Source organism: Amblyomma mixtum, chromosome 1 (assembly GCF_055824585.1).
Source record: "Amblyomma mixtum isolate Tamu chromosome 1, ASM5582458v1, whole genome shotgun sequence".
Taxonomy (NCBI): Eukaryota; Metazoa; Arthropoda; class Arachnida; order Ixodida; family Ixodidae; genus Amblyomma; species Amblyomma mixtum.
The window spans coordinates 985,886-998,102 of record NC_143012.1 but is presented as its reverse complement, the minus strand read 5'-3'; the positions used below and the strand labels follow the sequence as shown (position 1 = coordinate 998,102).

At 48.1% G+C, this 12,217-nt stretch overlaps 3 pseudogenes; all 3 read left to right on the top strand.

Annotated features, from left to right (window-relative positions):
* Nucleotides 1-339: 339 nt before the first annotated feature.
* LOC149365205 (uncharacterized) lies at nucleotides 340-5,526 on the top strand (annotated as a pseudogene).
* Nucleotides 5,527-5,528: 2 nt separating this feature from the next.
* LOC149365204 (uncharacterized) lies at nucleotides 5,529-7,495 on the top strand (annotated as a pseudogene).
* On the top strand, nucleotides 7,489-8,101 carry LOC149365203 (uncharacterized; annotated as a pseudogene).
* The last annotated feature ends 4,116 nt before the right edge of the window (nucleotides 8,102-12,217 follow it).

Genomic DNA, 12,217 nt, shown 5'->3' with positions numbered 1-12,217 from the left:
CCCTGAGTGTCTGTCGTGAGCGACCGCGCGATCTGCCGGCAGTCTTCTGCGTGTTGGGCGGCTTCAGAGACAGCTGTGCAATGATGCTGCAGGGCGGCAGGGGAGAACTATGTTGATGGGAGCAGATACATGACGGCCGTAAAGCAGAAAAAATGGACAGAATCCTGTGGTGAATTGTGTAGCAGTGTTATGGCGTACGTTATATAGGGTAAAACGAGGTCCCAGTTCGTGTGGTTGGCAGCGACGTATGTACATGCATGACGAGCATGTCACCCAAGCTGCGACTAAAGCGTTAGATTATAGACCCCTTGTTTGTCGGTGGTAGGCGGTGCAAGTCCGATGAGTTATATTGCGCTCGGCTTCAACAACATCAGAGAAGAAGAGGTGCGTCCTCTGCCACTGAGGAGATGAGCACCGTGGCGAATGCAAGATGAACGCATGAAGAGCTGTAGCAGCTGGTAGCGCAGCGGTTTCAGCATGCCTGGTCAGATGATCAAAGGCAACAGTGACCCAGCGGTGTACGGCAGAGGGCCGTATAAATCGAAGGCGATCAGGGTATAGTGGCTGCAACTCGCCAGCGGCGCGATTAGGCTGTTGCGTATACGGCGTTGCCAGGCCAAGCACTAGCGGACATACTTGAGCATGAAGTTGTGTACATGCCACGCCAGCAGTACCTAAGACGGATGCGAGTGTACGTCTTGAGCGTTGCCGCATTGCGGGTCATCGTGGAAACAGGTGAAGATATGGGAGCGTAGATGTCTTGGGAAGTCATTTGCGTCCATCAGGATTATAGTCAGGCAATGCCAAAATGTGATGCTTGGCGGCAAAGGGCGCGGGACGTTTGAACTGCAGATGGATCGGATAGATAGTTGAAAAGAAAGGCAATCCTTTCATCTTTGCGCTGCTCTGAAGGCATGTCACTGATGGTGAGAAAAAGGCACAGTGACTTCGAGGTCGGAGAGGTTGGCAATCTGGACCGGCAGCGGGGAGCGGGACAAGCCATCGGCTTCCCTATATTTGCGGCCCGACCGGTAGACGACGCGTATGGTATATTCTTGTAGGTGGAAAGCCCATCGAGCCAGTCGGCCAAAGGCATCTTTTAAAGAAAGCCAATAAAGGCTTTCCAATAAAGGTGGTCCGTGACGACGTCAAAAGGACGGCCATAGAGGTAAGAGCGAAACCTACCGCCGAGAGCCCAAACGATGGCCAAGCACATTTTTTCCGTGACGCAATAGTTGGACTCGACTTTCGTGAGGGTGCGGCTGGCGTAAGCAACTACGTATTCTTGGAATCCAAATTTGCGCTGAGCGAGCACAGCACCGAGTCTAATATCACTGGCGTCCGTGCGTACTTCGGCTGGTGCTTGTAGGTCAAAGTGGCGCAGGTGCCGTGAGAAGATTGCGCAAGGTGTTGAAGGCGTCGTCGCATGCGGGCGACCAACTCGTGATATCCACGTTGCTGCCGGGCCGCTGAGTCAAAGGGGCTACAATCGCAGTCAAAGTTGTGAATAAAACGCCGAAATAGGAACAGAGGCCTGCGCAGTTCCTTAATGGAAGTAGAAAGCAGCGGTTGGCGGTCCGCTGTCGGTCAGGCAGAACAGGGCCGCGCTCGGAGCAGTGGAAATGCGGCTGGGCTAATGCCCTTCTTCTTCACAACAGAATCGTGTCATCTCTCCGTGTCAAATGATTTTTTTTTTCACAAACTGCGTTGTTCTTTCAGTTTCACGCACCGCTTGTGCTCTGTCTGCCCCTATGTATTGGGGAGTGCGAGCTTTTTCTCTCGCCTCCTCGTGTGCTTGAGTGCGTGGAATAAATGAAACGTCTTATGTTGTGCGAGCTGACATCCATCGCGATATATTAACGCTCTGGAGTACACAGCGATACGCGTGAGTATCTAAACCATTCAACAATTTCAGTATGTAAAGACTGCTAGCAATACAGCAGTCTAATATTGTCGAGGAATGTAAGAAATTAATATTCAGGGAAGGGTTATTTAGCTGTGCCAGATTTTAGTTTGTGCGTTGACCCAAAAGCGCGCTGACCGGGCGATGGATCACTTTAGCAATGAGCTGATCAATGCACCAACCGTCAATTAAATAAAATTATCAACGTCAAATGTCCTCTCCTTCCGCAGCGAATATCGAGTGTTTAAAAAATAAATTTTAAGGAACAGGTACTCGAAAGCCTGCAAAAAAGGATCGCGTTTGTATATCCGCTACGATGGTGGACGCCGCTAATAAAAAATCTCAGGCCAGTGAAATCTAATCCAAAAACGTTAATGTGTAGCATGACAATACGCTGTGCTTTTATAGGGCTAAGACTGAGGCATAATTAAGGGCTATGGTACCTCTCGAGGTGCGGATATGGCTTTTTTTATGGCTCTCAGGCTTTGATGTGACAAAAAGCTGGCCTGGATTGCTGATATGTGGGTGTGCGTGAAGCACTCTAAGTTATATTGAAAAATATTGTGCCTATACGAAGCTACAAGAAAAAATTGGCTGTGGTTTAGCTCTGGTTAACCCTAGTTGAATTGCAAAAGCATTTGAGCGCGTTCTCTCTTCATTGTCTCATTATTTCGTTGTTGCCTCTCTTTCGCGCTCCCCAAAACGACTACAATCCACTGAGGCGAAGCGCATATATATAATATATACCCCCCGCGAGGCGACACCTCCTCTCCCTCTACCCCAGCGGAGCACATCTGGTGGAGCGAGCGGCGATGGCAGCGGGGTCGACGGCGGCGCCATCTGTTGGAGCGCGGCTGCGGCGTTGTTAGGCAACGGCGGCTCAAGGTAGTTCGTGGGACACGGCATACGGCCGAAGTGCGACCACGCGACGAGCCGAGCTGGCTGGCGTAGTGTTGCTTTCGCAACAAAACAATACTGGTGTTGCCCAGCTTTTAGAAAGATAGATTTACTAAGTAGCTCTTCCCACCAGATCCAGGAAAATTTGCAACAATATTCATAAATATCTGTAGTATAAATTGAACTAGGATAATTGCTCACGGATGCTTATTTAGCGAAGAATAAATTTTTGAATTCTGTCATTCAGTTTATGACTTCTTAAGCGATATAAATATTTGTTTTAAAAACCTTTATTCGTATCCTGGGTTTCGAGTTCAGTAGATGAACAAGGCGGACATTTAAAAGTCCTGAGAGTTTCATTTGATTTGCTTCTAAAGTGTGACGAGAAAAATCTATTAAATGCACAAAAACTGCGTTTTCAGAAGCTGCCTTTTAAACTTTGGCCGCGCACTACTAATCTTAACATGAGCGTGATGCCTAGCCTTCAAGGTCACTTGTTTAGGTCAAGTGGTTTATAAAGGCGTCCTTGGCACATTCTTTCATCTTCGACCTCTTTTTCAAATCGGCAGAGCCAGCGCCATCTTGAATCCTCAAGGCCTGCGCACTTTCCTTTTCCTCCGCTGACGTCAGCCACTTTGACCGCTGACCCCTCCGCATTCCTCCGACACGGAGACGTCTCCTTTCTTCCCTCAACCAGTCTTGCACCCTTCCGTTGTCGTGTAGCCAGACGTGTCAGCGTGCGCTGCTGCGTTCCATTGCGGTTGTGTTCATGACCGCTGGCTAGGAAATTGCTTCTCATCGTGATATCTAATGTTTTCGTTCCCAAAAGACGCCCGTAGGATTGCGTGGGAGCGTGCTGTTCGCCGAAACGACTTCGACATACGGACTCTGCGAGATCCTAAGGTACGTTGTGTCTGCGCATCGAAGCTATCGTTGAAGACTAATAATTCATCACGGTACTAAAATATGGGCAAGGTGCGGTTTTAAAATTCATAGAACGCGAAGTTTGCCCTAGACTGCTGGTGTCAGTAAATATTATACCTTTGTCTCTTATGTCCCAGGCAGTGTTCTTCTGTGGTTGAATAGATAAGTTTTTCAAGTTAAGTGCGGGCGTTCATGTCTTGGTTAATTAAATATGCCTATGAATACCACCGAACTTTGCGGAGAGCCTATATACATTAACGAGATATATTCTTGCACCTTGGTTCAACGTTTCGACTATATTTAGTGAGCATAGTGTTTTGCCTAAATTCTCAGTATATTGAGGTAATTGAAGCTATTATATGCATTTGCGCAATGAATAGAGGCGTCTATGACATGGGTGCGCAGTCTAGCATACAAATAGCTGCACTAAACTTGGTTCAAACTTGAAATAAATAAGGGAACAGAAAGGGCATTATTTTAGTTCCTGAAGGACTTTTTCCGCCGGTGCTTTTCAGGTATGCGAGCTACACTTCAAACCCGAGTATCTCAGGAATAAGTCCGTGTACACAGACGCTGCTGGCAATACAACAGAAGCACCCATGGGCCTCACAAGGTTGACTTCAGACGCAGTACCCACGATTTCGCCGAACAGTCCTGCTTACCTGTCGGACAGAAAGCCAGTGCGTGAGGAGCCGGAGGGAAAAAGGAAGCGCCTCGAACAAGTTCAGTTACAAGAAGATATACAGCTCTCAGTTTCTGCCCGTGAAGAAGAGCATGTCAACCACCTACCATCATTTGAACACCTTCTCACACAACTGCAAGATTTTCAAATTTCCGACTTCTGGACAGTAACTAAAGACGAAAAGTGTGTCCTATTTGTGCACGTTGACAGCAGTGCAGGGCCACCGGAGGTTGAGCGTTCTGTAGTTGTCAGTGATCTCATGGAAATCGCAGCCTTTTGGAAAAAAGTCGAGCTCTCCAAAGATGAGGTCGTGATTCCAGTGAAAATTGACGATTTGCGCACTCTCCAGTCTGCCTTAAGCACCGTGCAGGAATTCAAAGTGCCGAATGTGTGCCAGTGAGAACAGTAACTGAAGGCTTGTTTTAGTTTACTTTTCACCCTTCTGGATGACCTGGCCAGTGACGAGCTACTGCCGCGAGAAAAGATTGAAGTGGTCGCTTTCCTAAAAGAGCAACTCCCATTTCGCAAAAAAGGAGGCGCCATAAGGTACTCTGCAGAGCTCCTTGTCTTTTCCAGCCTTTTTTTTACAATTTGCTCCCATGCCTATAAATTCCTTCGTAGTTCTGGAAAAATAAATAGCTATACCACACCGATCGACATTAATGAGGGTATGTAGTCATTACAATGCCAGTCCTGCAAAAGAGCAAAATGATGTGGGGTTCTTGCGATGCATAAAAAAGAGAGCAAACGATCTAAAGATGCACGAAAGAGTGGTCACATTATGGTTGACGAAATTCACCTTCAAAAATATTTTGATTTCAAGGGGGGATCTGGGACTGGAACGGCGTCGAACGCTTCTGAAGGGGCAAAAACAGCACATGTCTTCATAACACAATCCTTGCTGTCAGCCCACAAGGATGTTGCACATATTCTCCCCGTAGCCAGTATCGAGGCAAGGCAGCTGCACGACGTTCTTGTGAAAACCATTTTGGGATTGGAAAAAGCTGGTCTCACGGTTATTGCTGTAATAACGGACAACAACGCTATAAACAGGAAGGTTATGTCGCTGTTTTCTAAACAGAACACAATAGACATTGTTTATCCATATCCTGCCGACACTACGGCGTCTCTCATAACCTCAGTCGCTTTGGGACGTTAAACCCCATAAACCAAACCAAACCTAAACCATATCCTGCTGACAATTCGAGGCCACTTTTTTACGTTGTGGACCCAGTACATCTGTTAACGTGCGTGAGAAATAACTGGCTAAATAAAAAAAAAACCGGCACATGCATTTTTTATCCAGAATTTAACAAAACAGGGTCCACTGTACGGGTTAATGGTGTATCATTGAATAATTTGCGAGATCTGCACGCTTCCCAACAACAGTGTTTGTCAAAGTTTGGCTACGGGCTGACGTACAAGCTCTCAATCCGTCAAACATTGAGAGTCAGAATGTAAAGCTCACTCTAAAGCTATTCAACCCCTTTGTGGTAGAGGCCTTAAGAACGCGCGGAACTCAACTTAGTTTGCTGTATGACACAGGCACAGCTACTTTCATTGAACTTATCAATAAGTGGCGGTACATTGCTAATATGAAAACCCCTTCGAAGGGGCGACGCCTTAGAGATTCCCTCCAAGAGCCAATTAGAAGCATCAACGATGCACAAATGGAATTTCTAAATTCTTTCGTTCACTGGCTCGACTTATGGAAGGACGTAAAAATGGGCCCTAACAAATGATACACACGCAGCTTTGCGGCTCACATCATACTCCCTGATAGAGCTTAGCAGGTACTGTCTTGACGAACTCAGACTTGATTATGTACTACTCGGAAAATTCCAGACCGACAGTTTAGAGGGCAGGTTTGGCCGATATCGCCGTCTCTCTAGGTCAAATAATCATGTTTCAATTCAACACATATTAGAATCAGAAACAAAGATCAGGCTTCAAGATTCCTTGACATTGCCAGATATGCAAGAACTCTGCAAGCCATGCACGACACCTGTTGACGAAGAGAGGCTTGTTGAGTATGGCATTCACGGCGGAACTGACGCAAGCCATCCTCCATTACAGCCAAACCAGCCACCGGAGAACAACTGCATACCACCCGCAGACCAACGGACTGACCGAGCGCCTCAACAAAACCATCGCCGATATGCTCGCCATGTATGTCGATGCCGAACACAAGACCTGGGACGTCATATTGCCTTACTTAGTCTTCGCCTACAACACCACAGTGCAGGAGACCACCCTGATGACGCCTTTTAGGCTCGTCCATGGCAGAGAGGCCACGACCACGCTGGACGCCATGCTGCCGAACGTTACCGAGGAAGACAACGTCGACGTCGCCGCCTACCTACAACGCGCAGAAGAAGCCCGAAGACTTGCCCGATTAAGGATCAAAGACCAGCAGCGGACCGACGCCACACGCTACAACCTACGAAGACGCAACGCGGAATACAATCCAGGAGACCGAGTCTGGGTTTGGACGCCCATTCGCCGCCGAGGATTGAGCGAAAAGCTTTTGCGACGCTATTTCGGCCCGTACAAGGTTCTTCGTCGGCTAGGTGAATTGGACTATGAAGTCGTCCCTGACCAAATGACTGCATCCCAGCGACGCCGCGTACGACCCGAAGTAGTCCATGTCGTACGCCTAAAGCCCTATCATGCACGCTAAAGGACGCCGTGTTTCCACATTCGGTGTTTATTTTTGCACAATCCGTTTTTGATTGTTGATAGCCGCATTATGTTCTAAAGCATCAAATCGATGCTTCTTTGAGAGGGGAGTAATGCCGCGAATCTTTGTAGCGTTTGTTTGTTGTGTTTATTTGTTCATGCTTCAAGGCTGCCGGCACGCCGCTTTATCGCTTCGTTTGTGACGCAAGACGCGCCTAGAATTATCTCGATTGATCGCATCCGGACGGAGCCGATTCTAGTTTGCGCCAGAATGTTCTAGTAACTTCTAAAGCTTTATCTCGAAGATTCGCTATCAGCTTTAAAAAGAGCATGGCCGACAGCTGCGCCATTATTCCGTTCGACGACCGCCGAGCAGGCTTGTTGCTACGCCGCCGCCAAGTGATTCAGTTCTTTGCGGGCGCAAGTCAGCCCGAATAAAGAGTTTCGTTTCGAAGACATTCTCGCTGTGTTCCTATTCGCCGGACTGCAGTCACCACTACTTGACAATATTACACAGAACGACATGAAAAGTAAGGCACCCTCTCTACCAGCTATCACACATATTGCCGGATTCTGTGCCCATGCCGCACTGAAGAATTTACCGTGCGAAGCCTGCGCTGACAGCTTAACAACACAAGACAGAGAACTGGAGGTAAATGTTCTCATAAAAAACTTGTCCAGAGGCGCTCTAAGTTCCCACAGCCAGTTGTCGTCAACGCTGTCTTGCACGCACAACTAGTACTTGAAAAAACTGACAGCTAAAGAGAACTCAGCTAGGTTTCATGCCGCAGGCAACCAGACACATAGTTGTTGCCCTGACGAAGCATCTGTTTTCAGACAGTGAAGATTTAGATATTTGCAGCAATGGCCACCATCCTGACATAGTGCTAGACAACATCTTGCGCGCTGCTGCAAACACGTTGTTGAAAAACTACGTACAGGTAAAAACTGACAACTTGAGAACTGGGTTGTCAGCAGCAAAAACACATAAAAGGAAGCTGACACCCTTAAAATAGAATCATGTGGGCTGGCGCACAAACGGAAAAAGCTTTTCCATTTTTAAATATGTATATAATTTGTAAATATGTGACTTGTGGCCATTGTTCCTTTCAATCTCTCGCGTTTCTTTTACGGAAGTTTCAAATCTAGATATGCTACGCGAAACATATACCGCTAAAAGTTTCCAAAAACCCACGTATACCGTCGACGATATACGTGGACGCAGCCACATACACCAGAACAGCGGGGCAGCACAACAGCAATGCGGTAACAACGGTGATTGACTCGACCCTACGCGAGATGACGAGGGCATCACTACAAGGCTGTACGATAGTCGAGGCTGAGGAAGCGGCCGTCGCTCTAGCGGCAGCGGAGGGCTATCGATCTAAACGGTCTCTTACAATCCTCACAGACTCACAAACAGCATGCCGCAACTACCTACGCGGCAGAATAGGGCACAGAGCGCTCCGCATACTCTGCTCTGGGGGCCAAACATGGAGGAAGGAAAAAAAGAGAGGCTTTTCCACACAGCACCCTGGGAGAAAAGTGTGGAGGAAATCACGTGGTTTTTTCTCGATTGGAAGGCCATCTTACTCCGGCAGCTTAGCAACGGCGTTGTAGTTGCTGTTTACAAACCGCGCAGACGGCCGCGGCGTAGCATTTGAGGTGCGGCGTAGGCGTGCTTTCCTCAACTGCTCGAGTTTGTTTTTGATCGTGCTCACAGGCTTACGTTGGCGCCGTTCACTCAAATCTCAGGTGGAATTCGCCGCAAAACTCTCGTTGTTGCGTGCATTGATTTCAACGTGCTCGGCGACCACGATCGCACGGGCATTTCGTCTACTGCGTCACTGCTCGGAGCCGTCGGGAGACCGCCGCTGCATTCGCGCTGTTCGTTCACCAGCAATTCAATACGGCGTACGCTAGAGCGGTCGTCGGCGCATTGTGCGGACGTTTCGCGTCCTGTACGTGCAGTGCGTGTGTGCCATTCGCGCTCCCGTTTACATCGGCAGTGAAACCTCGTTGCTACCTATGCGTGTTCTTGCAACGCTCCAGCGATTGTCACTGACGTCGGTATAACTGTCATTTTCGTTTTTCGACGATTGCGCTTGTTTGAGCGGCGGGGGCCATGACATGGGCGGAGAGCGATATTGTAAAGGAAACAGCTGCGCTCGCTTTGCTCTTAGTATACAGAAACTTTGTTACATGCCCGTTTGAAGCGTGTAACGTTTGAAGCGTCTAGCGAGCTATTTGCCTCTGGGACGTGCCGGGCTCAAGTGTATTCGTTCATATTGTAGCGTGCAACGCGAAATCGAACACCCGAGTACGAAAAACTGCGGCGGTCCCTCAGTGGTCCGAGCGCGCGAGCGAGAGCCAACTAACTTCTTTCTCTTCTAGTGCATGCTCTACTTCTGTCTCTTCGAATGCATGTATCAATATCGTGGCCAATTCTGTGCTTTTGGTCACGCGCTATGTTTATACCGGTTTCCTGTAGCAGGTTTGCAATTGCTTTTCTAGCTGATGCCATGGTCAAGAAGTGCGAAAAAGGCGAAGCTCTAACTGAATTTGGAGGCCTTTTCTCACATGCATTTATTGTGCCCATGTCCTGTGATAGTGTCATTTGTCGTAAAAAGTACGTGGTGAAATGAGGATCCGCATGTGCGCTGAATTTCATTGATGCTTGTGGTGGTTATTGTGATCAGGAAAGTAAAAACAGCGCTAAATTGTACACAAATCACACAGAAAGACGGACAGCGCCCGTCCTGTCCGTCTTTCTGTGTGGTTTGTGTAAAATTTATGCTGTTTTTACTTTCCTGAACATAATGTCACGCCAACTAGCCCAGCAAAAGGGCCTGTGGTTATGTTGAACAAAAATAATTTGATGCATTCATTACGTACAACAGATCGACTTTCATTGCCTGTATTGTCGATCACAAGTAAAGTGTGCTACTATGCAGTGACATTACAAGCTAGTATTTCACCAAGTAGAGAAACGTGGAGCGTACAGCTGCAGCTCTGCACATTAAATATGAAACACAGCATTGAAATGAGGCACAAAACCATGAAACTTATACTGCAGCCACTGGGGACTCCTAAACTTCTAGAAGTCTGAAAAGCTACGGTCATATATATTATGCACAATACTAGATCTGTGGATGTGAAACATATGCGATGTTGCCATGCTACAAAGGGTGGATTTACGGAGGGGGCAGTCACATTTTAAACGTATATTTTCTGAAATTTTTTAATTGAGAAAAAGGTGTTCAGAATATGGTTGTCCTATGTAAAATTTCAGTCTTTTGGAGGGAAGAGACGCCCCGCCCCCCCACCCCCCATCCATAAATCCTCCCCTGCCGTCTACTATATGCACTTTGGCCCTCTCCGTTTCTGTCGCCTCTATGAATGGCTTTTGGAGTTGTGAATCAAAAGTCATTGTTGGCACGGCCACCATTACAACGCGTTATGATACTACATTTTGTGTTCAGGGTCAAGAACTCAAACTTATTAGTATATTTGCCCATCCTCACTGCTGTATGAGAAAGCATTCCTTGCATGGCCAGCCGCACGAAAACATGCAATGAAGATAAGCATGGTATTCAACACCAACAAAAAAAATACTGCAGAATTTTTCTAATCCTCACTGCTGCAACAGAAGGCACTGTTGACACTGCCAGCTTCCAAAACATACACAATGGAGGCAGATTGCAACATTCAGCGACAAGAGCTGCAATAAAAGGCAGGTTGAACTCTAAGGTGGGGTGTGGTCATGCATGGCATTGTACGAAGCAGTAACTGGAAGTAGCCGCCTGTCTGACACGGGTATTTCCGCTTTATTAACTTTTCCGCTGACGAACTCCAACATAGGGCACCCTAAACCGGCCAAGCGCCAAGCCAAGCGCCACTCGCGCGGGAGCCTGCGCCCATGCGGTAGCACGCTCCTTCGTTGGCTTTGAAACGCGCGCGCAATCGGCGCGGCGGCGAAATGTAAACAGAAGCCCGCCGGAGTAAGATGGCGCCGAGCTTGTTTCCGGCTTCACAAAATGTCACGTGATGGCCTCTCCTCTTTTTTTCCTTCCTCCATGGGGCCACAAAACAAAACGGTAACCAAACGAAGAACCAATCAAGCATACGATAGTATGGACGCCGGGACACGCGGGAGTAACAGGGAACCAAGAGGCGGACAGGATAGCTCGAAGGTGCACTTATTACCGAGCATCCAAAGTAGGCGACATCGAGGGGAACGAACCTGTACTCGAAGATTATTTGGCCATACTGAACTATTACAAGGGCTGCAGAAAGCGGTATCCACCACCACACAATTCCCTTAGCAGAGAGGACTCTGTCGCGTGGAGGCAGCTACAAACGGGCTCGTACCCGAACCTACACGTACTCAACAAAACGTATCCCACACAATACACTGACAAATTGCGCTTGGTGCCAAGAACCACCCACGCTGTACCACATAACGTGGGCATGCCAGAGGATAAGCGTGGTACCCGTTATAACAAACCCGAGTGCGGAGCAATGGGAGGGAGTGTTCTCCAGCGATCACCAAGTCGACCAAGAAGGTCTGATTCGGCGGGCACAACTGAAAGCAGCTTCCAGCGGAGCCCTCGACTAAGGGCAGCCGACCTTTGTGTAAGTAGATGGACGAAGCCATCTTCCAACCGCAGAAGAAAAGCAAATCTAGATCTTAATAAAATTTTTCACTCACTCACACTCCAGCAATCCCTTTATTAAGTTCCGTGAAAACTCACCCATTCAACGCATACCTTCTTTCATTTTAGCCCAGCGCAAGTTAATAGCAGGCGCCAAAATTTAACCCCGCATCAGTACCGCCCGCACACAGCGCGTGCCCCGGCATGGGAAGAGCCGCAGGAAGTGGCGGCTGGGTCAAGTTGGGTGACGTCACGGGGGGAGCGCGCAGGCCTTAAACAGTAAGATGAATGAATGAAACGAGTAGCCCTCTTTTGAACAGATTCGAGGGCATTGATCAGCGCCTGTTTAGCCTGTTCAGGATTTGTTCAGCGCCTTTTGTAGATGAAGAGAGGAGATATCGACCTCCTCGGCTAGCTCGGCGGGCGTGCTTCGACGCCGTGTTTTATTGCAAAAGCAATACTACTTGCACTTTCCAG